This window comes from Drosophila miranda (genome assembly GCF_003369915.1).
Source record: "Drosophila miranda strain MSH22 chromosome Y unlocalized genomic scaffold, D.miranda_PacBio2.1 Contig_Y2_pilon, whole genome shotgun sequence".
Lineage (NCBI taxonomy): Eukaryota > Metazoa > Arthropoda > Insecta > Diptera > Drosophilidae > Drosophila > Drosophila miranda.
The window spans coordinates 5,597,805-5,623,272 of NW_022881614.1; the positions used below are offsets into that span (position 1 = coordinate 5,597,805).

At 43.6% G+C, this 25,468-nt stretch overlaps 3 long non-coding RNA genes across 5 annotated transcripts; 1 reads left to right on the forward strand and 2 right to left on the reverse strand.

Moving 5' to 3' along the window:
- Positions 1–7,245: 7,245 nt before the first annotated feature.
- LOC117193736 lies at positions 7,246–8,512 on the forward strand. Of its 3 annotated transcripts, XR_004474674.1 has the most exons (3): positions 7,246–7,357; positions 7,447–7,520; positions 7,612–8,512. It is a non-coding gene; the product is annotated as an uncharacterized LOC117193736 (long non-coding RNA). The 3 variants fall into 3 exon arrangements; XR_004474672.1 differs by lacking the exon at positions 7,447–7,520 and having other exon boundaries at positions 7,247–7,357; XR_004474673.1 differs by lacking the exon at positions 7,246–7,357 and having other exon boundaries at positions 7,387–7,520.
- A 5,880-nt stretch (positions 8,513–14,392) lies between these two features.
- On the reverse strand, positions 14,393–16,330 carry LOC117193205. Its single transcript, XR_004474529.1, has 2 exons — positions 15,933–16,330; positions 14,393–15,875 (listed from the first exon to the last, which is right to left on the reverse strand). It is a non-coding gene; the product is annotated as an uncharacterized LOC117193205 (long non-coding RNA).
- Positions 16,331–23,038: 6,708 nt separating this feature from the next.
- Positions 23,039–24,053, reverse strand: LOC117193206. Its single transcript, XR_004474530.1, has 2 exons — positions 23,679–24,053; positions 23,039–23,621 (listed from the first exon to the last, which is right to left on the reverse strand). It is a non-coding gene; the product is annotated as an uncharacterized LOC117193206 (long non-coding RNA).
- Between the last annotated feature and the right edge of the window lie 1,415 nt (positions 24,054–25,468).

The following is a 25,468-nucleotide window of genomic DNA, read 5'->3' on the forward strand; positions in this document are numbered from 1 at the left end:
AGCCGCTCTTAAGGTTGGATCAAAGCTTTAGCCGCTCTTAAGTCCGAACGCCCACGCACACATGCAAGCGACGGACAGTGGGAAGCATAGACGGCAATCGTACGATTGCACAGTTAAGCTATGCTGTGCATTAGACGATCGTCTAATGCTGCTCGAATGTTCTAGATCATACGATTGCACAGTTAGTAAAAAGCTCAAAAGCTCTGCTGCACAGGCTACTCAGTCCATCGTCTATTACTGCTTTGAACAAAAGATGAAAGTTGATCGATCTGTAAAGACGTGATAATTCCCGAGTGCGAGCAACATACACAGTGCACACATATATATATAGTGCTGGAAGCATATAATTACAAGTGCCGTACAGCCCAGTGGTCAGTGAATAAGAAGAATTTAGTGCAGATATATTTGGGGAAAATATGTTTTCATATTAATGCCGTGCACGTGCTGACATAACCTATGTTGCAGGGAAGTGTACCTAAGCTGCCCCATCGCGGTATAGTCTCGAGAAGACTACCCTGGGAGCTGTCTTAGGCGTACAGTTGTCGAGGTCTCTCCAACTCCAACCATAATTCATCTTTTCTGGTTCTTATATTACCACCGAGTTCGGAATCTCCAAAGATCCAAGTGAACCAGATCAGCCTCAATCGCCAAGAATATTTAGTGCTGCTCAGTCATAAATAACTAAATATAGGCTTGGCGGAAGATTCGTCAGTACGGCCAGGAACCATATACATCGCACTTGTTGACCTCTAACCAACTTCAGGCGGGCAAGAGTCTACAAAGCAGCCGCACGGGATCGAGTTTTGTCCAATTTAAATTTAATTCATTATCAAGTTCCAACGCATAACATCAGCAGTTTAACGTAATGTAACTGAAACTTTATTAACACCCCTCTTTGATGTTACGCGCGTAAATATCTACATACATATGTGCATATGCACACTAAATTGTCTTTCGTTTGTTACTTTTTGGCTCAATTTTCGCGATAGAGCATAACAATTAAATTTCTGTCTGCATTATGAAAACCAAAACAACTGGCTGATGACTATGCGACGGTGTTTGTAGCGTAATTGTATTGTATGCATTATATATTTATGATTTCCATATTTTAAACAGCTGTATGTATTTTAAACCATCCTGGGTCACTACGCGGCTTGCCGTCTCGGCGCTCCGGGAGGGCCCGGTGTCGTCTGGAGGAGCATGCTGTGGGGTGGATAAACCGGGTCCTTGGTATGATGTCGTTCTGGCTTTCGTATTTGCGCGGTCGTTAGCTGGGTGGGTTTGTTCGCGGTCCCGCGTTGTCTCGTACGCTACTATCAATTGGGTCAGTTCTCGCAACGTCTCGAACTCATGTCTACGGGTGAACAGTTGGTATTCCGGCCGAAGGTTCTCGTAGATCCTGTCCAGCTCCCTGTCTGGAGTATACTGAGCTCGTTGCATCATGAGTCGGAGGTCGATCAAGTAGTCCTGAAAGGCTTCTCGGGGTCGTTGGTGACGGGAGCGGATCGTATCTTCCAAGCGCTGAAAGTATCGCGGGGGTAGGAAGATTTCCAAGAACTCCTTCCGGAACTCGGTCCATGGCTTGCCTTGCATCTGGAACGTCCTAAACCATCCTTCTGCCTTGCCAGTTAGTAGCCCGGAGATGGCTCGCGGCAGTTGTGCTGGGTTTCCGCCATATGAGTCGACCCTTTCTTCCAACCGTTCGATGAAAGCCAGCGCATCCGAGTGTCCGTCGAACTTCAGACCCTAATTGCGCAGTTTATCGGCCAGGGCGGCGAAGGAAATTTCTTCCCTTCCGGGTCGCGAAGTTCCGGCTTCCTCGGGGAAGCGGTGCTGGTGGTGATTGTCACCATGTCGCTGGTCAGTCGTGGTTTCAAGCCGGCCAGAGTCGCCGTGAGCTGCGCGCGGGAACTCGGGAATTATGATAGATAGAGGCTGCTCCGCACAGATCCCTTCCTTCCGCTCTCGCTGACTCGGTCCCGGCGACGGGGACGTGTTCCTCGGGCTTCTTGGGCTGGGCGCGCTGTCGAAGACCATTCCGAGCTCTTTGATCCGTTTTTCGATCCCAGTCGGATGCTCACCGCGCGAGATAAAGGCCGAGATCCGGCTGCGCAGTTTGTCCACTGTCCCGGTTTCACCGAGGCCGAATTCGGCGGCGATGGCCTGCAATTCGTCCTTGCGCCGATACGAAATCCACTGTACCCCCATGTCGAAGCACGGTGGTCGAGCTGGCACTTCGAGGTCTTTCGCGTTTCCGACGGTAGTATCACGTATTGAGCCTCCGGTAGAATCTTTTCTTAGGTAACGCACTGAATACCGGAGTCCTTGGGCTAGTCACGGAAGCTAACACGGTTGTCCAGTGAAGGCGTCCTTGGCGTCCTTGCTGCTTGGGGTCCTGGTCGATAGTCCTTGCTATCGTTGTCCTTGGAATTGTCCTGACTGTTGATCCTGGCTAGGCCGGTCGATAGTCCTTGCTGTCGTTGTCCTGGGGATTGTCCTTGTGGTCCTGGTCGTGCTGGGTTCGTTGATTTAAGCGTTGGATATCGTCCCGTGTTGATGGCTGAACGCTGACTGATCACTTCGAAGGCCGGGCGTTTACTTTCGGCTATAGTTTTGTAGGCTGGGCTTTGAATGATCACGCTGAAGACCGTGCGTTGAATGACTGCTCTGAAGACCGGGCGTTGACTGCTCGCGCTGAGGGTCGGGCATCGACTATTCTCGCTGAGGGCCGGGCGTTGACTATCGGCTATTGTTTTGTAGGCCGGGCATTGAATGATCGCGCTGAAGACCGGGCATCGAATGACTGCTCTGAAGACCGGGCGTTGACTGCTCGCGCTGAGGGCCGGGCATTGACTATTCTCGCTGAGGGGCGGGCGTTGACTATTCTCGCTGAGGGCCTGGGTAAGAAATATATGGCCGGTCTGGTTGGTCTTCGGGAGGATTCCGGCCTCTATCGCTCACGTCTCGCTGGTCGCCGCGTACTTGGCTCTCTCTCTCTAGCGATTTCTGGCCAGCCTCGGCACGGTTCTCTTTCTCTGCCGCCTCTCCGCGGCGCTCTCCTCCTCATGTGGGCGCAGCGGCCACGTGCTGACGCTATTGCTAGGGAGGTTAGGGAAGCCAGCCTCGGCTGTACGTGAATAATGGGCGACCTCACGTGCGTTTTGTTTACAGAGATATACAGCTATTCTTGTCCTAATGATTCCGACTGGCCGTGCTTGCGCATGGTACAGTCCCGATTCTGATCGACTGTTCCACTTAGCGCCCCAAACCAAAACGGAATCCCGGAGTCCCTGCTCGGGCGCCATCTGTAAGGAAGCGATCCTGGGCTGGGGTACATATCTCAGTCTACTTGTAGTGTTCAGTCTTCGCCAGTGAGTTAGGGCCAGAGCCTATTTAGGCTCTAACTCCGACTTTGGCCAATAGATGGTTTTTTTCCTGACCTCATGTTAATAGGAAGCTAGGTTCGAAGGCGCGCATTCTTGCTGTGCTCGGGTCCAGCTCGTCGGATTGGTCGGGGTTCTTTCTCCCCTAGCTACACAGTTTTCCTGACACAAATCAATATAATGCGCTTCAAAAAAAATAAACAGGATCTCGACGTTAATATCAATAACCAAAAAAAAAAACTCATTTCCACTCTGCGCCGATACGCATTTAGAAAACGCTTAGAAAAAGTGTAGTTCGTTTTCTGTCTGATGTAGGGAACAGAGGTGATGTATGTCCCTAGTCTTTACCCACCCAACCATGACAAACGCGTTTACATTCGGGCGTTGTCCCATTTCAAAGATTCAACATCTTCTAGTGCATTTTGAGGGAGATAAGCATAAGTACTTGACGGACGGAGACAATATTTAGTTTAGGCAGACATATTCATGATTACCAATTCATTTTATTTTTTTATGTTAAATGTCCCTAACCATAAGAGATTGTATTGATATTTTTTACATAAATTACAGATATAATCCGATACCTTACATTTACAAATAAACAAAAATATACAAACTTCCTTCTTCTTGGATCAGCAAAAAAAAACTTAATTATTTGAGCATTTGAGGGGGGAAAAATTCTTTCAAATCAGTATATATATATCTACTTTAACAAACTTACGCCTGCATTGGTGTATAGGCATTGTGGTTTCAGCCACTAGTGGTACTCACAGTAATTGGTTAAACTCATCGGTGTATCGTTGGGCCCAAGATGACTTTGACGGATTCATTTGTATACGCTGTGTAATTTAGAGGTTGGTCAGTATAAATGTATATATATATATAGAGAGAAACACATTATCCCAAACTCATATTGCTCAGTTTTCAAAATCTTCAGTTACTTTACAAATTTACTCATTGGAGGAAGCTATTTAGTTACTACATTAATCAACACAATGATAAACGAGATATGAATATGTGGATCTAAACATCTGGTTCTTAGAGCAGCAGCGTATAGATTTTTATGTGATAATGATAAAGGCAAACGGGAACTTGCACTTAAAATTTAGCTTGAGAAACACGGGAATCAAAATAAAACAAAAATCTGCTGACAGCAAGAGTGGTTCTGAGGCAATGTGGTTTAGGCTAGCCTAATTACTCAATCCTTTGTAAATTTTCGTAGGTTGGTGACGATTATGTCCTCCGGCTTTTTGAGATCGGCAGGTTCAAACTGAAGTTCGGACATCCAGCAGTGGTGTATGGTGGTTGGTCTTTCACGAGCCGTAAATGATTTCCGGTATTGAGCTAGCCCAACGTCAACGGTTCAGCCTTCACTTTGGCGCCGTGGATGTGCACTGCACATCCCAAACGGTCAGCTTTGTTGTTTTAGTAGTTGATACCGTAGATTGGTTGGCCGGCTTGGCTGTATTAAGATTTTCCAGTACTCCTATCCCTAAATAAAACTGTGTCAGAACCTTATCTTTCCACGGTGGACTAACGTACCTTTGCTTCTTTCAAGAATTTCACTTTATTTGCACTTTTCCCTCGGGTAGTTCAGCTAACGCCACTCTTCGGGTTTATTAATCCAAATAAACAGTGGATGATTGGATAATAGCGAAAAATTGGAAGTTATGTAACTCCACGTGTCTTCACCATTCACTCTGCGATTGCTATCACGAAAATCTATACATACGTGTGCCGTAAGTGAAACTATGCAGGGGAATGATTTCACATGAATAAAGTCTATTCGCCTGTACCTATTGCATTCCCAAGCTGAGCTTTAAGCTTTAACATAACTGTGCAATCGGATGATCTTCTGGATCTCCTGCATTTCACCAATTTCTTCGAGCTATGCTAGCGAGGGCGGTATGAAAAGTATCTTTGTCGAAATTACAGCAATATTTATAATTTGCCGGGACTCCGTATTTCGGACCGACGATAGGGGACGGGGCCGCAGTCCCGCGGACGGGAGCGATCGTAGAGTGGGACGGGGCAGTTGGCAGTTTCACCGAGAACACTCCGGTTATCGCCGAATAGCGCCTTCAGGGCCCCACCGAACTCAGAATCAATACGGAGGTCTTTATTATGCGATAATACCGACAGGTGTCGCCGAGAGTACCTGGCTATCGCCGGACAGTACTTACGGGACCCCGCCGGCCTGAGAGTTACTACGAAGCGGAAAGGGGGACTATGCTATGCGGGAATACCGACAAGTATCGCCGAGAGTACCTAGGCTATCGCCGGACGGTACTTACGGGACCCTGTCGGCCTAAGAATTACTACGACGCGGAAAGGGGACTTTGCTATGCGGAAATACCGGCAAATATCGCCGAGAGTACCTAGGCTATCGCCGGACGGTACTCACGGGACCCTGTCGGCCTAAGAATTACTACGACGCGGAAAGGGGAACTTTGCTATGCGGGAATACCGACAAGTATCGCCGAGAGTACCTACGGGACACTGTCGGCCTAAGAATTACTACGACGCGGAAAGGGGAACTTTGCTATGCGGAAATACCGACAAGTATGCCGTTGTATAGTCTTCATCAAAGCGAAAGGCTACTTCGCTGGACACATAACTATGCGTACTTGGACATCGAAGTATTAGTAAACGTTGGTGATTTTGCTCAAATTCACCTAAGAACCGTTGAAAATTTTGTAAGCGCGTTTGAAAATAAGCTCTAGTTTTCCGATCTGCGCCATCCTTTCTGAAATTACGCACCGTTTGATTAACCCTCGCAATGAGATTTTTCTGAATAACACTAAGATTGTCGATCTCCACCTGAGAATCGGCTGTTGACATGTTGCTGTTATATGCATCTGTATGTACCTTTCTCACCCTTAGTTGCAATCTCTTTGACCTTGTACAAATACTCTGGTACATGATGCAATTATACAAGGTGGTCTCGTCGGGAGCCGAAGTTCGTTCGTGTTGTCCCTTATCGTCAGTGCATGCTTGCTTGTTGATGATGAAGGTTGTTAACGGACGAATTCTTTGATATATTCTTAACCCTTATGTCCCGACAACAACAAAATTATAAAAAGCATATAAAAAAAATACCACAGAATTAGAAGTAATCTTTATATATTAAGTAAAAGAACATTTTAATATAACTAAAAATGTTGAAGAAAAATTATTAATGGCTGCATAAAATTTAAATATTAATATATCAGTAAAACCATTTTATTTTAAAATTTTAAAACCCACGGGCCTGTTAAGGGTTAATCAACATCAACATATACCGTCTCACTCACACTCACTATACTATGTGCCCTTCACTCGCACTTATTGCTAGCATACGTTAAGGGACTAACTTTTGCCGACGAGACCACCTTGTATAATTGCATCATGCTCTGGTACTCGGGAGTGGTTCTCTTTGCTTAAAGCGTAGCTTAAGAGAACTTGCGAGTCGTTGTTGGTGTTGTCCGAGCGGAGAGCAGAAACTGTGCTGATGTGAGCGTTGAGTTGAGGCCTTGTGTCGAGCGATGATGTGCAGCAACAGAACGATCGTTGTCTTCTTGGTCTCTGCTTTGCACGAGAGAGAGGCTTGCGTTGCCCTTTGTGTGCTGCAGTGAGGCTACTGTCCAGGCGCAGAGCTATCGTCCGATCTTCTTTGTCCCTGCTTCGTGCGAGAGATAGCGGCCGCTGCACTATGGTCCAGATTTCTTTTTTTTTGGCATAAAGTCGAAATTTTTATGTGAATGGATTACGTTTTTTCTTGCAAATTCTCAATGTAAATTCATCATACATATTAAAAATGAAAAAAAAAAATTATTTAGCTTCCCTGAAGATTTTGGCGAGCTTTTGAAAGTGAACAATCGATCAGCTGATTGTGGGAAAAAAATTGGCGCCAAATTACTTGTTTACATTTTTACGTGGCGATCGAGTAAATTTGCTCAAATAAATTCGGCTAAAAATGGAAAATGAAGATAAAGGTATGTAGTATCTAATGTATTTAGTTATTTTATGTGTAGTCCCAAGATTTAAGTGTTGTGCAATGTCCAATTTATGTGTATTTTTGTAGAAAATTTAACTGCGTCCCCTGTGTTTCGTAGAATATAACAAATGAACTGAGTTCTGCTGAGAAAAACTAACTATGTGAGTTTGTACCTACAAATGTTGTAATTGACTGGAAAGTAACAACTTTGGCCCGTTTTGGCCCCTTTTCTTTAAATTTGTTAATATTCAGGAAAGTTCGAGTTTTTGCATAGCGATCTCATCGATATTTGGCGCAACAACAATCGACAAAAAAAATCTGTCTCACATTGGATTTACAGTAAAATCAATAACAACCATTTGAAAAATGAAAAAAAAGAGAAATAGATAAAAAAATCAGTAATTTTGAATCCTTCATTAAAAGAAACCTTCTGAAGTGCAACAAAATGATGGAATGACGGTTTATGACCACCCATGCTAAATGGATGGCTTCTAAAATAACAATTATTGTTGATGAAAATTGTAAGACACCAAAGAAAATGGGACGTCCAACATTACATTATACAAATGCAGGGACAAGATTAAAAAGGAAACTGGCGTCTGATCTTGCAAATGATAATAATAATAACACGAATCTTCTTATGCATGCTGCGGCAGTTTCTGCTAAGAAAGAACGCAAGACCGACGTGGCTTTTGTCCTAACAAAAACAATTAGAACACCTGAATACCCGACTGAATCGAAAAAGCATCTTCAATTGCAAAAGCCCATTCCACTTTCACCAGATGAAGCTTTAGCTTACCTCCTGGAAAATTCACTCAACAAACAGCAGTATACAAACACTAGGCTTTTAAATAAAAGGCATAACTGTGACATTTATCCTAGCTGTAATAAAGTAATGGAAGCTAAATTACAGTGCCGACCAGAGTGCATAGAAGTAATGGAAACTACTGCTCGAGTGCCATTACAAAATCTTTTGGATCATACAGCACATCGAATAATTAAATTGCAGTCCGATGTTTTCAAGCAGTTCCCGGATGCATCTGAAATCAAATTAATCTGCAGCTACGGATTTGATGGCTCAACGGGTCATAGTATATACAAGCAGAAGTTTTTAACTGAAATACCTGGCAGTCAGCTTTCCGATCATTCTTTATTTGTAACTTCTGTTATACCCATACAAATTACAGACACCTATCATCGGAACATCTGGACAAATAGAACACCGCAGTCTATTAGATTTTGCAGACCGCTAAAAATTGATCTAGTAAAAGAAACTACTGCGCACATAATTATAGAAAAAAAAGATTTGATTTTCAAATTAACACTCTTAAACCCTTTGTTTATAATTTAGTTGAGAATGTTGACATAGTAGTTACCTATGAAATGCATATGACACTTATAGATGGAGAAGTGCTGAACGTATTAACTGGAACTAAATCTACTCAATGTTGTCCAATATGTGGGGTCACCCCGACAAAAGTATTGGAAATTACAGATTTTAGTTCAGAAACCTTTACCCCAAAGCTTGGAGCTTTGAAATTTGGAGTAAGTCCATTACATGCTTGGATCCGGTTTCTAGAATTTGTCTTGAACATATCATACAGAATAGAGATACAAAAATGGCATATAAAAGGTGATAATAAGATAAAAATGAGCATTCGGAAAAAATATATTCAGGAAAAGATTTGGGAAGATATGGGTCTACGTATAAGCATGCCAAAGCAGAATGGCAACGGAAATAGCAATGATGGGAATACGGCAAGAAGAGCTTTTGCGAACACTAAGCTACTATCATCCATAACCAACTTTAGCGTAGCCCTTTTAAATAATTTTCACATAATCTTAATCGCAATTTCGTGTAACTATTATATAAATTCGAAAAAATTTCGTTCTTTTTGTGAGAGTACTTTTTGTGCTTATATATGCAAACATATCCGTGGTACCCAATGTCCCCTACGATTCATAAATTCCACGGTTTTCAAATAAACAATTCGACGTTGGTTCGACTTGGATGTTTAGGAGAAAATGCTTCAGAGGCACGGAATAAAATGTACAAAAAAGACAGATTATCACATGCAAGAAAAAATAGTCGGGTAAATACTATGACTGACATTTTTTATAGAGCGATAGATTCCTCGGATTCATTACTATCGAGTGTCTGTTTAAAGGAGAGGGAAAGGAAAAACAAAAAAAAGCCTCTTTCCAAAGAAGTATTAAGCCTTCTGGAGTTGCCGTCTACCGAAAGCAAAGATTCATGTGAATACGAAAATGACTCGCAATCTGATTCTGATTCTGATTATAATATATACGACATAGAACTAGAAGAAGAAGATAAGGTCATTTAAGAAAAAAATTAGTGTGTAATAAATTTCCATAGTTTATATATAAATATAGATAATTTGAAATAAGATATTATATATAATGATTTAACAACAAAATGTAATAAATTTGAAGTATGTAATTTAAACTTCCGACTTTATGAAAAAAAAAAAAACAAGAACAAGTACAAGTATACAAGTATATGTACAAAATTTAAAAGCTCTAGCTTTAATTTCGAGCTCTGTGTTAAACAAATCTGAGGTGCTCTGTGGAAGGGGGTCGATGGCGTGGTCGAATCTAAAACAAAAAAAAACCGAAATTTTATAAAAATACTCAAAATAATTGTGCAAAGTTTCAAGGCTCTAGCTTTAAAACTAGACTTTATGCCAAAAAAAACGACTTCTGGACCATAAGCACTTTTAATTTGGGTCTAAATCTATCCATATATTAAGTGATATTGCTCCATTCTCTCTACTATCAGCATCTCTTAATAGAAGAGAAATAGCTGTCCTAAAATCAGTCTATGATTCCGATTCCCCCCACTGTGCATGTATTTGCGTCAATCTGTAACTCCATCTTGTAGTAGCCAGCACAAAAATATAGGGAATTGGTTATCTTCTTTCGTCTCGTGAGACCCCCTAGTGATCTTTCAAATGATCAAGCTTTAGCCGCTCTTAAGGTTGGATCAAAGCTTTAGCCGCTCTTAAGTCCGAACGCCCACGCACACATGCAAGCGACGGACAGTGGGAAGCATAGACGGCAATCGTACGATTGCACAGTTAAGCTATGCTGTGCATTAGACGATCGTCTAATGCTGCTCGAATGTTCTAGATCATACGATTGCACAGTTAGTAAAAAGCTCAAAAGCTCTGCTGCACAGGCTACTCAGTCCATCGTCTATTACTGCTTTGAACAAAAGAAGAAAGTTGATCGATCTGTAAAGACGTGATAATTCCCGAGTGCGAGCAACATACACAGTGCACACATATATATATAGTGCTGGAAGCATATAATTACAAGTGGTCAGTGAATAAGAAGAATTTAGTGCAGATATATTTGGGGAAAAAGGTATGTTTTCATATTAATGCCGTGCACGTGCTGACATAACCTATGTTGCAGGGAAGTGTACCTAAGCTGCCCCATCGCGGTATAGTCTCGAGAAGACTACCCTGGGAGCTGTCTTAGGCGTACAGTTGTCGAGGTCTCTCCAACTCCAACCATAATTCATCTTTTCTGGATCTTATATTACCACCGAGTTCGGAATCTCCAAAGATCCAAGTGAACCAGATCAGCCTCAATCGCCAAGAATATTTAGTGCTGCTCAGTCATAAATAACTAAATATAGGCTTGGCGGAAGATTCGTCAGTACGGCCAGGAACCATATACATCGCACTTGTTGACCTCTAACCAACTTCAGGCGGGCAAGAGTCTACAAAGCAGCCGCACGGGATCGAGTTTTGTCCAATTTAAATTTAATTCATTATCAAGTTCCAACGCATAACATCAGCAGTTTAACGTAATGTAACTGAAACTTTATTAACACCCCTCTTTGATGTTACGCGCGTAAATATCTACATACATATGTGCATATGCACACTAAATTGTCTTTCGTTTGTTACTTTTTGGCTCAATTTTCGCGATAGAGCATAACAATTAAATTTCTGTCTGCATTATGAAAACCAAAACAACTGGCTGATGACTATGCGACGGTGTTTGTAGCGTAATTGTATTGTATGCATTATATATTTATGATTTCCATATTTTAAACAGCTGCGGCCAACATCTACGACATCATTGGGCCCAACGATCAGCGTAAGACAATAACGCCGGAGTGAGTAATTATGTACAGCGAAAAGTAGTTTGGTCAAAAGAGCCATTGGCTTGAAAGTGAAGATATGCATACAACGTATAATGATTCAAACCCGTCTGCTCAGTGTGTATAATGCACCCTAGTCTGATCTAGCTTTTGTCTACGATTTCGATTCTTATTCTCTCGTTTTTATACCCGATACTCAAAATGAGTATTGGGGTATATTAGATTTGTGGTAAAAGTGGATGTGTGTAACGTCCGTCCGTCCGTCTGTCCGTCCCTATTAGCGCCTAGTGCTCAAAGACTATAAGAGCTAGAGCAACGATGTTTTGGATCCAGACTTCTGTGATATGTCACTGCTACAAAAATATTTCAAAACTTCGCCCCGCCCACTTCCGCCCCCACAAAGGACGAAAATCTGTGGCATCCACAATTTCGACGATACGAGAAAACCAAAAACGCAGAATCGTAGAGAATGACCATATCTTTTAGACTGCAGAATTTGAATAAGATCGTATTATTATTATAGCCAGCATCAAGAATACAATTTCATTTTTTCTCGCCCTGTCTCTCTCTAACACACACGTAGCATAGGCGCCTTTGCTTAGAGTAAAACATTAGCGCCTAGATCTCAGAGACTATAAAAGCTAGAGCAACCAAATTTGGTATCCACACTCCTAATATATCGGACCGAGACGAGTTTGTTTCAAAATTTCGCCACACCCCTTCCGCCCCCGCAAAGGATGAAAATCTGGGGATATTCACAAATCTCAGAGACTATTAAGGCTAGAGTAACCAAATTTGGTATCCACACTCCTTATATATCGGACCGAGACGAGTTTGTTTCAAAATTTCGCCCCACCCCCTTCCGCCCCCACAAAGGACGAAAATCTGTTGCATCCACAATATTGAGGATACGAGAAAACTAAAAACGCAGAATCATAGATAATGACCATATCTATCAGATTGCTAAATCTGGATCAGATCAGATAATTTTTATAGCCAAAAGGAACAAATCAATTTGCACTGGCTACACAGCCCCCGACGTCACGCTCAGACTGATTTTCTGTCTCTCTCGCACGCACTCTTTGTCGTGTCGTTCAATATTAGCGGCGTCTGCCGGAGGAGAGCCATACTGACTTAGTATCGGGTATAACTGTAGAGTTGCGGTGTCCGCTGCAACTCACAACGTTCCCCCTCGTTATATATATATATAGTGACATATCTATAGTCCATGCTCCGCATACCCTTGTCTATGTCTATTACCCTGCACCCACAATACTATAAACAATACGACACCCTCAGCTTCGAACCCTCATAAACAATCTCACACTCGAAATGGACCACGCGTAGCCGATTGCAGGCAATGTAAACAAACACCCTAAACTGGAAGTTGAACATAAAACAATAGATGCCGCACTAGAATCCAGCCGCACTAGAATCCAGCCGCACCAGAATCACGCCACTCTTCAGAGATCAATTACTAATCGATTCTCAAGAATCACACCATCCTAGCTGACCAATCAGAGGCCCTATTTTCAGCCACCCCCAAGTAATGCAACACCGATCATACGCAGCGGAAGCCTTTCATCAAAAGCCGCCTTTCCCACATATCGATCGAGTCACGTACTCCATCTCCGAAGCCGAAGTCGAAGCCAACGCCTCCGAATCCAAATCCGAATCCCAAACCGAGCATCATAATATAAATAGTCTGCATCTAAGAAGCCAACTCAGTTCTGGTCAAGACAAACGTCAATCGCGACACCGTCGGAGAATTCAACCAAAGTTAATTCCGTTCAAGACATCAGACCTCAGTCATCGTCGGGGAAATAACTAACCAATGTACGCTAAGTTTAAGTGAAAGAATAAAACCTTTTTTAAAACTTAAACTGAAGTGTCGCATATTTAACTGGCGCAGTCGGTAGGATCTCAGTTAAAAGTGAATCCTTTTTTTTTTAAGACGATCAATTGGCGTAGTGACAGTTACAGTGCGTAATAACCTACAGTGATCAGAGAAAAAGTAACGCTAATACTAAAGAGATCCGCCAAAGAATCTACACACGATTGAAACTCAAATAATATTAAAAAAAAAAAAAAAAATAAAAAGAAATCAACATGACGCTAACAGAAATACACCTGAACCAAGCCTTGAAGTCGATCAGGCAAATCCCACCATACGACGGATGCCAAGAACGCCTTAGCTCGTTCATAAGCAGGATTGAGTACATCTCCGAAATGTACCCAACAGAAGACATCCGGCAACAAAGCATCATGTACGGAGCCACTGAGGGTCAACTGTGCGGACGAGCACAACTTTTATCACAAAGCCTTCAACCCAACACCTGGACCGATCTAAAAGTAGCCCTAATCAGCAAATTCAACAACCACACTCCATACGAAACGCTGCTACAACAATTACACGACACCAAATTCAATGGGAATATTCGTAAGTTCGTAGAGGAACTAGAAATTAAGTCAAATGTTATAGTAAGTAAACTAAATCTGGAGACTAGCCCAGAAAATAAGATAATCTTTAAAAACGCTCTGGCAAATGCCACCAGACGTACCATAGAAGATGCTCTACCCAATAAACTGTTCATCATTTTAGCAAAGAAAGACATTTCTACTATGGCTAATCTAGAAAAATCAGCTCAAGAGTTAGGAATCTACGAAAATTTCGTAACTGATAACAAGAATCACAAACACTCAAAAAACGGAAATAACAATCGTAGGAATGTTGGAACTTATTACCCTCGCTATAGTAGTAACGATTATAACAATCAAAACCCAAGTACTTCCAGAAATAATCATGGTTAGAATCGAAATAATTCAGAAAATAATGCCGTAAATAATAAAGGATTATTTAACGAATTTAGAAATTCCTTAAACCAGGGCAGTGTAACGAACCAGGCTGGGTGTTGGGGAGTGGGAGAAGGGCGCACGCGGTTATTCCCGGCTGGGATGCTCGTCGGCTAATTGGGGTGGTGATCTTGCCCTCCTCTCACCGGATGCCTATCCTCATTATTAACAAGTTAAAATTTATGCGTGTTACGACGAGAGTTAAGGTGGACCTAAAATTGCTTGAACACATAATTGGCCCTTTCTCCGACCTGTCCCCGAACGCTTTTCCCCGCCTCAGATCTCGTTGAGGGCGGATTGACCCTCCCTACCTTGGCCATTCCTAGGTCGCAATTTATATGGAATGACCCCTTTGCGTCGTTATGGGATCCTCAGGGGCATTTGGCTAGCCGAAGGCAAAAAAAAAAACTGTGAACTAAAACATTATAAAATTTATTGAATTATGACTAAAAACTGAGCGATTCCTAAACTAAAACCAAATATAACCCAACAAAAAGTACGCATAAAAAGTAAAAGAATAAAAAAATAATATCAATAAAATTGCTTAATAATGATGAGGAATAAAACTAACAATTATCTCGGAATTCATGTATAAAGACAGTACAACAGCCAGACCGAAAAGGGGGAAGAAACGGAACAAACAATAGGGGGAATTATGTAATTATCTAAATTTCTCTTTCCTTTTCTCTCATGAGTGGAATTGCCAGGGTTAAATTTTCTTGTTCGTTCTCACTCACCCGATGATCCGCATATCCACCGACGAAGCGCTTCCCGGAGGAGATTTGGACCTGTAAAGTGAACTCCAATCGGGAGTAAATCAAAGGCACACAGAAAAAAAAACCTCACTCACAAATTAAACTCTTTGCTCGCTCCACTCTCACTTTGAGCGACTCATTCCACTCGAGTACAACAAAAAAAGCTCTCTCTGCCCTTTCTTTTTCTTCCTTTTCTTTCGCCTGCCCTTCGCCGACTGTCGCAGACTTTAACGCACAAAAAAACTAACAAAGAAATATTACTTAACTCATTAAATTATTAACACTAATCACTTAACACTGAATCCTATTATTACTAGAGATCTCAGCCATTCCCGGTTTCTTTTAGTTTTAGATTTTCTCCCTTCCGAAATCACTCCATCGTTCCCTGGGACGGTTCCCGACGATAAAAATCACTCGCGAGACCACTCGAAAAACCCCGCCAAATCTCGGACTGCTCTTGCTTTCGCTCTAGCTGCGCTATATAGCCCTGCCTTGGCTCGCTTTTCAACAAGACGATTGAGTTTTTTTTCTTCTTCCCCAAAAACCACTCAACTCCCGCTAGCGTGGCGTCGGTGCCCGTGTACTTGGGCCTGCAATTTTTTCCAACGCTGCTTTGGCTGCTCCTCTGGACCCCTTCTGGCGTCCCTTGGACGCTCGATCTCCTCGACGCCTCGCGTCTTTGGATCCGCGAAGCTGATCCGGGCCGCTTCGCAAAGAAAATACGGCGATGCGGCGTTCCTCCTTTGCGGTATCCACTGCGCCAATGGCCGGTCCTACACGGATGAAATTATCTGACTAGTCCAATTTTCCTTTACCCTTCTCAATCTCACCTAGGCTGGAAAACTAATGCCGGAATGCTGAAGCTCTTCTCCTCCCGCCGCGATTACACGTTTTTTTCCCTTTTTAGCACTTATAAAAAATACTTGTTGGCTGTTGACAGAGAAAACGAACGCTCGGGTCGAGCGCCAAAACGGGAAGAGACCGAAGCCAAGCCCCTCAACAAGCTACAACCCTCGGGCCCTCTCAAAGGACAGGGTGAAATGCCAGAGAAAGTTGACAATCCAAGCTGTTAACTCTATCACTCTTCCTATGCCACTTTTCGTGATCTCCCCGACCTAGCCCATAGAGGGTGTTTGGTCTACCACGGCCCTTACGGTGCCGACCACTAGATGGCGCTGCGAACTAGCTCTCTCGCTGATCCAAGCGTTACAAATACCCCCCGCCGAAGATCTGACTTAGTGGTATCACCCAAGTCGGATCCAAACTGCGCGGATCAGCTATTGTTTTAAGTCTTTCGCGTGGTATCGCCCAATAGACCGTCCTTGTAGATCCTCCAACTCATAATAAGCACTACCTATCTTCTTGCGGATTCTGGCCTTCACATAGGCTGGGCCCAGTTTGGCACTATAGCCAGCCTGGAAGTTGCTCTGCTTAAAGTTCCTCCGGAACACCTCTTGGCCCACTTGGTACGAAACCTCCCTTGATCTCAAATTGTAATTTCGTTCGTTTTTCTGCCTTTGCTTTTCCATTACCATTAAGGCCTTGCTACGTACCAATTCCAACGAATCCTCCTTGGAGAAGACTAGGGATTTATCTTCCAACAATCGAAGAGCTCTCAGAACTTTATACGTTTCCCCGGAGCTAACGAACTGCTGCCCAAATACCATATAATAGGGCGAAGTTCCAAGGCTAGAATGGACCGCGGTTCGCAAGGCGCAACAAATGCTGCTCAGCTCCTCGTCCCAATTTTTCTGATCGGACCTCACATAGGAACGAATGGCGGCAATTACAGATCGGTTTACTCGCTCTGACGCATTCGACTGCGGAGAGTATACTGCTGTGGCCGTGTGTGATATCTTGTGCGCTTTGAGAAACTTTTGGAAGACTTCCGACTTAAATTGCGAGCCATTGTCCGATACGATGGTCTCCGGAAAGCCAAAAGTGTGGAATAGATCTTGCTGCAGATACTTGATCACGAGATCAGCCGTTAGTTTTTTTACAGCCTTCAGGAAGACAAACTTAGAATAGTGGTCTAGTACTATAAATATGCCAATATTCCCGCTTTTTGAACGTGGATAAGGGCCGAGAAAATCTACGTATAGCTTCTGGAAAAACCTCTGCGACTCGGGTGCCACTCCCAACGGGGGTCGCTGGACAGAGTTCGGTGCTTTAGTTGCTTTACAAGTGTCGCACGCGAGTACATACGCTTTTACATCTTTGACTAAACTTGGCCAATAGAGAAACTGTCGCACTCGCTCTAGAGTCTTATGAATTCCCCCATGCGATGCTAAGGGATGGTCGTGAGCATTGGCTAGTACCTCTGGAATGAGACTCTGTGGGATCCATAACTTCCAGATAAAATGATCATGAAGAGTACTCCCTGTGGCGAAATCACACTTCCTATACACACGATCTTCGACCACCCTCAGATCCGGCAAGTTAACGTCATTGGCCCTTATTCTGCTTACCAGCTCCACATACTCGTCGGACTGAAAAGCTGGTGACTCGAGATCAACTGCTTGTCCATAACCAACATCAACGGCCGCCAACTCTTCTTCATTAACTCTGGATAAGGCATCGGGTACAACATTTAAACGCCCACTCCGGTGTTCTATTTTGAAGTTAAAGCCCTGTAATTTCAATGCCCATCGGGCCAGCCGCGAATGTAGATCCGTCTGCGTCATGAGCCATTTTAGAGATGCATGATCGGTGATAACCGTAAAATCATGTCCCTCTATGTATGCCCTAAAACGATTGATGCAAACAATCGCCGCCAGACACTCTTGCTCGGTCACAGAATAATTTCTTTGCGCCTTATTAAGTTTTTTCGACACAAAAGCTATCGGAAATTCGTCTCCTTCCGGAGTCTTTTGCACTAAGACACCTCCAACACCCGACTTGCTGGCATCACAATGCACAAAGAAAGGTTGGCTAAAATCGGGACTACGAAGAACTGGCGCAGAGCACAACAGTTTTTTAAGTTCCTCGAACGCGGTACGTCCTTCTGGAGTCATGACAAATCTGCACTTAGGTTTCAGCAGGTCAGTGAGAGGGGAAGCTATCGACGCAAAATTTGCTATAAATTTACGATACCATCCAACCATCCCAAGGAATCTCCGTAGGGCTCTCAAAGAGTTCGGCACTGGAAAGTCTATCATGGCCGAAATTTTCCCGGGATCCGTTCGAATGACACCCTCCCCGACGATATGACCAAGATATTTCACCGAACGCATACAGAATTTGCTCTTTTCTACGTTGAGCGTTAATCCAGCCAATCGAACATGCTGCGCTACAACTCTCAACACCTTCATATGCGACTCAAAGCTATCGGAAACAATTAACAGGTCGTCCAAGTAGACGAAGACTTCATTGCGAAGTTCCGCAGGGATCACCTTGTCCATCAATCTGGTCATGGTTTGCGACGCGTTGGTGAGACCGAACGGCATAACCTTAAACTGATATAAAGGTTTACCTGGAATTGTGAAAGCAGTTTTGTCCCGAGACTCCGGATCTAAGGGTATCTGCCAATAGGCATCCTTGAGATCCAGACTCGAGATGAACATGGCTCTGGGGAGGCGACTTAGTATACCGTCTATTTGCGGCAACGGATAGGCGTCCTTTCGTGTAACAGCATTGACTTTTCGGCTGTCTAGGCAAAGTCGAACCTTTCCCGGTTTCTGGACTAGCACAACTGGAGAGGACCAGGCGCTATCAGATTCCTCAATAACTCCTAATTTGAGCATCCTATCCACTTCGGCATACAGCAGTTTCTCCACGGCTGGTGACACGGGAAAATGCCGTTGTTTTACTGGCTTAGCATCTCCTGCATCGATGGAGTGCGACAAAACCGATGTTCTACCCAAACCAGAGACTGCAAAGGATGGAAATTCCGACACAACCTTCTGCAACTCCTCTTTCTGACTTGGAATTAGTACGTGCGATTCCTGACAAATTTCTGCTACCTGCATCTCCGGAGGTAATAAATTGAACGTTGACCAAAAATCGATTCCTAGATATAAGTCCTGGCTAAGCGACGGAATGATATGTAGTTCCAAATCCTTCACGACGTTATCATAGGTGACTGGAGTTCTCAATCGACCCAGAACCTCCTGCCGCCTGCCATCTGCAGTATGAGCAACTGAGATGCCCCGTTTAAATGGAATCCTGCTGGTAATTATTTGTTTAGCCAAATTCCCACCAACTACACTCATCGCTGCCCCCGTATCTAACAACCCAAGCACTGGCCGCTCAAAAATTTTTACCTCTGCGTACGGACGTTTATCGAGCTCTTTGTATCTAATCGCATTTATTGACTTAGCTGCCTTCCAAAATGATCTCATCCGTTTGGAGTGTCTTGAATTGGATCTACGACGGAACAGTGTTTCTACAGCCTCTGCATCTGAATTAGAATTAATGAAATTATGCCATAAATTTGTTTTTACTGTACTGACGGGCTGGACTGGAATGCTCGTATCTATAACTGCCTGGTGTTGATTTTCTACTGGCTGGCGTCTGGGTTCGCGGATTTTTGGCGACGCACACTCTGAAGCTGACGAGGCTGTGTGCTCGCCATGCCGTTTTTTTTCTGACATTTTTCGCAAGCTGGTTTGTAAATGTTTGGAATGCCACACCCATAGCAAAAGATCTTGCGGTTGGATTCGCAATCCTGGTACCGATGTCCTTCCTTATGGCAGTTCCAGCATACCAAGGCCAACGCTCCTATTTCGGCTTCGCCCTCACCTTCGGAAAACTCCGTTTCGTCATCAGACATGTGCTCCTCCACCAACTCAGCTACTTGCCTACGGAAAGGGACACTCTTTTGATACCCATAATTCCGTCTCACGTCCTCCAGGAAATTCTCTCTTCGTCTGCATATTTCCCTGAGCTCCCCAACCGAAGTTATTTTTATATTGAGCAACTCGTGCCTTACTTCGGGCCTCAAATTTCTTCGCAGTATGTCTACCACAGACTTTTCTGACAAGGGAGACTCTAAACTATCCATTAGCTGGACTATGGCATCATAAAAGGCATCGAACCCTTCCTTTTCTTTCTGCTTCCGGTCCCTGATCGCCTCTCGAATGTCCACATCCGTGCGAGTGTCTCGGAACTGTTTCTTTAATGCCTGACAAAGCACATCCCATCGGACTACTACCACTGACTTATGAAACCTCCAAAAGAATTCCCGAGCCTTTCCGTCAAAGAGGATGCTAGCGTTGCTACATAGCACCGCAAAGTTGCTTTCCAGCGTTGCATGGGTGAGAGCTTCTACCCTATAGATAAAATTATCAGCGCTAATTCCATCCGCATTCCCGCTAAATCGTAGCTTCCAACCATTCATAATGTGTACGACCATGTCCGGCCTTTGGGACAGATCGGAAGCTAAACTTCTAGGAGTGTCTCTGCCCTCTCTGTAAAATCCTGCCGATTCTCGGCCTCCGCCTGCTTCCTGACCCTGCGAACTATGGTCTGGAGCTATATTTCGAGTGTGTTGATCCCGGCCAGTCAGTTGAAGATGAGCAGCGACATTGGTTTGTATTATTTGCGCCATCTGCTCCGACAACTGGGTTAAAAGGTCGTTTTGCATGGCTCGCACTGCTTGGGTAATCATGATTCCTATATTCCCGCCATCAACTGAAGCTGAACCTGGATTATTATTTGCTGATCCCGTCGCTGGGGTGCCTGAAGCTTTTTCTTTGCTTCCTGCCTGCTGTTTGGCGGTTTGCGTGCCCGAAACCGATGCGCCGCCTTGCAACTCAAAAGTGACTCTTCCACATCTGGGACATTTAGCATTTTCCTTCGAGTAGGGGACGATGCAAGCTTTATGAAATTCGTGGCCACACCTGGTCTTGTATGACTGCAGGGACCCAAACTCTTCCCCACACAGAATGCAAACGGACGGATTTACAGGTTCTCCCTCCATTATTGATTCCCTTCGGCACGTCAACTAACTTTTTTTTTTCCCAGTGCTCACAATTCTTTGCCGGTCGATGACCTATCTCAACCGAGACAGCTGTTTCGGCGTTCTAGCAACTTTTTTTCTTGTGACACAAAAAAAATAAAAACTCTTTGCTTACAGCTTGAGGAAGTGAGACGCGTTTGTAACTGATAATAAAACAAAAAAACAATTTATAATTAAAAAATAATAATATTTTGTGAAAATCGCAATATATAAAGAAATCAAAAAAACATTTATTTGCCTTCAAGCATAGCTTAGTTCCCCTGAAAAAAAATCATATCGGAACTGGTGTGAGAAGAAAGAACAAAGATAATTTACCGCTGCTTGTGCCGTGCTAATCAGCCCTTGCAACAACAACCAAACGTTTTATTGCTTTGGAGCGCCGATCCGCAAGACAAAAACAACGACTGCAAGCTCGAGTGCGAGTAAATCGAAGCTAATCAGTTTCGTCTTCTTTACTCTCCTTCGCACTCTTGCTTCCGCGGACAGGTATGCTGGTTTTCCATCACCCGTGGCCAGGCAAACTCTTATTAAAGATTTTGTTCTGTATTTCCGAGCGTTTGATGGCTAGCTCTGCCGCATGACTATTGTAAACTATGGATGGGTCTTTGCTAAAACCCGTTATTCGTGGTCAGGGTGGACTTATTTAAAGACTTCTTCCCTGCTTTTCCAAACGTCTAACTCGTTGGGCTACGGACTCCATTACTGTAGGGTATTTAATCGCCTACTAAGCTCTACGTCCTCAGCCGTGGCTTGTCGATCGCTGCTAGCAACTTCTCAACAATAAATCCTATGCGACTGACTTGCAAAATTTAGCTGACTATGAAGATCGGTATTCTGGCCCAGATGCTGCAGCAACCGTAGTTTGAGAATAAAAGCGAATAAACGTATATGCCTCTCTTCTCAAGCCCACTACATATGTACATCGTTTGCCAGAAAAACCGAAAGTGTTTTTGATGTGTGTGTTTCTGCGATATTGTTGACCACATCGGGATGCGGTTCTACCAATTATTTTGGGTCCCATTGTTGGGCGCCACTAACTTTATAATAATGAAATTAATAATTACTTATAACTGTAACGAACCAGGCTGGGTGTTGGGGAGTGGGAGAAGGGCGCACGCGGTTATTCCCGGCTGGGATGCTCGTCGGCTAATTGGGGTGGTGATCTTGCCCTCCTCTCACCGGATGCCTATCCTCATTATTAACAAGTTAAAATTTATGCGTGTTACGACGAGAGTTAAGGTGGACCTAAAATTGCTTGAACACATAATTGGCCCTTTCTCCGACCTGTCCCCGAACGCTTTTCCCCGCCTCAGATCTCGTTGAGGGCGGATTGACCCTCCCTACCTTGGCCATTCCTAGGTCGCAATTTATATGGAATGACCCCTTTGCGTCGTTATGGGATCCTCAGGGGCATTTGGCTAGCCGAAGGCAAAAAAAAAAACTGTGAACTAAAACATTATAAAATTTATTGAATTATGACTAAAACCTGAGCGATTCCTAAACTAAAACTAAATATAACCCAACAAAAAGTACGCATAAAAAGTAAAAGAATAAAAAAATAATATCAATAAAATTGCTTAATAATGATGAGGAATAAAACTAACAATTATCTCGGAATTCATGTATAAAGACAGTACAACAGCCAGACCGAAAAGGGGAAGAAACGGAACAAACAATAGGGGGAATTATGTAATTATCTAAATTTCTCTTTCCTTTTCTCTCATGAGTGGAATTGCCAGGGTTAAATTTTCTTGTTCGTTCTCACTCACCCGATGATCCGCATATCCACCGACGAAGCGCTTCCCGGAGGAGATTTGGACCTGTAAAGTGAACTCCAATCGGGAGTAAATCAAAGGCACACAGAAAAAAAAACCTCACTCACAAATTAAACTCTTTGCTCGCTCCACTCTCACTTTGAGCGACTCATTCCACTCGAGTACAACAAAAAAAGCTCTCTCTGCCCTTTCTTTTTCTTCCTTTTCTTTCGCCTGCCCTTCGCCGACTGTCGCAGACTTTAACGCACAAAAAAACTAACAAAGAAATATTACTTAACTCATTAAATTATTAACACTAATCACTTAACACTGAATCCTATTATTACTAGAGATCTCAGCCATTCCCGGTTTCTTTTAGTTTTAGATTTTCTCCCTTCCGAAATCACTCCATCGTTCCCTGGGACGGTTCCCGACGATAAAAATCACTCGCGAGACCACTCGAAAAACCCCGCCAAATCTCGGACTGCTCTTGCTTTCGCTCTAGCTGCGCTATATAGCCCTGCCTTGGCTCGCTTTTCAACAAGACGATTGAGTTTTTTTTCTTCTTCCCCAAAAACCACTCAACTCCCGCTAGCGTGGCGTCGGTGACCGTGAACTTGGGCCTGCAATTTTTTCCAACGCTGCTTTGGCTGCTCCTCTGGACCCCTTCTGGCGTCCCTTGGACGCTCGATCTCCTCGACGCCTCGCGTCTTTGGATCCGCGAAGCTGATCCGGGCCGCTTCGCAAAGAAAATACGGCGATGCGGCGTTCCTCCTTTGCGGTATCCACTGCGCCAATGGCCGGTCCTACACGGATGAAATTATCTGACTAGTCCAATTTTCCTTTACCCTTCTCAATCTCACCTAGGCTGGAAAACTAATGCCGGAATGCTGAAGCTCTTCTCCTCCCGCCGCGATTACACGTTTTTTTCCCTTTTTAGCACTTATAAAAAATACTTGTTGGCTGTTGACAGAGAAAACGAACGCTCGGGTCGAGCGCCAAAACGGGAAGAGACCGAAGCCAAGCCCCTCAACAAGCTACAACCCTCGGGCCCTCTCAAAGGACAGGGTGAAATGCCAGAGAAAGTTGACAATCCAAGCTGTTAACTCTATCACTCTTCCTATGCCACTTTTCGTGATCTCCCCGACCTAGCCCATAGAGGGTGTTTGGTCTACCACGGCCCTTACGGTGCCGACCACTAGATGGCGCTGCGAACTAGCTCTCTCGCTGATCCAAGCGTTACAGCAGAGTACAGAATCCCACAAACTATCAAATCAATCAGACTCAGGCAGGTAGCAGTGCACCAAATCAGCCAGTCAAACGATCTAGGGAAAGCCAAATCGGACAAATGAAAATGGATGTAAATTTTCAGCAGAGTGCTTTGGAAGAAATCGAGGAAGACCATATATAGAAATAATCGTAAATAATAAAAAATTAAGAGGTATCGCGGACTCGGGATCGTCAATAAATATAATAAAAGAAAACTATACAGATTCCAAAGTCGATAGCGACAACCTCACCGTCCATACCATCAATGGACCCGTCCGTCTGACTCAGAGCATTACACGTAATGCAACCAAAAACTGTCCGACAAAACAAAAATTTTATATTCATAATTTTTCTGAAAATTATGACATACTCTTAGGCAGAGAATATTTGATGGCCAGCAAAGCCGTCATCGATTACCGAAATGAAACGGTAACGTTAGGAGAAAGGTCATACCCAATCATCCAAAGTGGAGAAGCAATTGCCGTCGGCAAGACCGCACACAAAGGTGATAAGCCATCTTCAAACGAAGATATATCAACACCTAAGTGCCTTGACCCATCTCCTGAAGGAGAGCAATACTTCGCTTCCGCATTAGAGAATGAATTAAGGGAATGCAACCAGCTAAGGTTGGAACATTTAAATGACGAAGAAAAGGAAAAACTAAAGAAAGTTCTCTATGAATTTAAGGACGTGCAGTATAAAGAAGGTGACATTTTGACCTTCACTAGTACTATAAAGCACGAAATTAAAACCCATCACGAAGATCCTGTATATCGTCGACCATATAAATATGCTCAAATACACGATCAAGAAGTGACTCAACAAATCAAAGATATGATTAGACAGGGAATCATTCGTAAGTCGAATTCTCCCTATTGTGCACCCATCGCTATGATACCAAAGAAAATAGATGCTTCAGGAAAGCAGAAATATCGTATGGTAGTAGATTATAGAAGTCTAAACGAGCTGACAATCAAGGATAAATTTCCTACACCCAGAATGGACGAAATACTAGATAAACTAGGTAGGTGCCAATATTTCACAACAATCGATTTAGCTAAGGGATTCCATCAAATTCCTATGGAACCTAGCTCAATCCCAAAAACAGCTTTCTCCACGAAGCATGGTCATTACGAGTTCACTCGTATGCCCCTTTCGCTAACCACTGCCCCCGCTACCTTCCAAAGATGTATGAACAATCTGCTAGAAGAGCTAATCTTCAAAGATTGCCTCGTATACTTAGACGACATCATTATATCTTCCACTTCATTGGAAGAACACCTGTTGTCACTAAGGAGAGTATTTGGAAAGTTGAGAGACGCCAACTTAAAGCTACAAATGGATAAGTGTGAATTCCTGAAGAAAGAAACGGAATTCCTAGGCC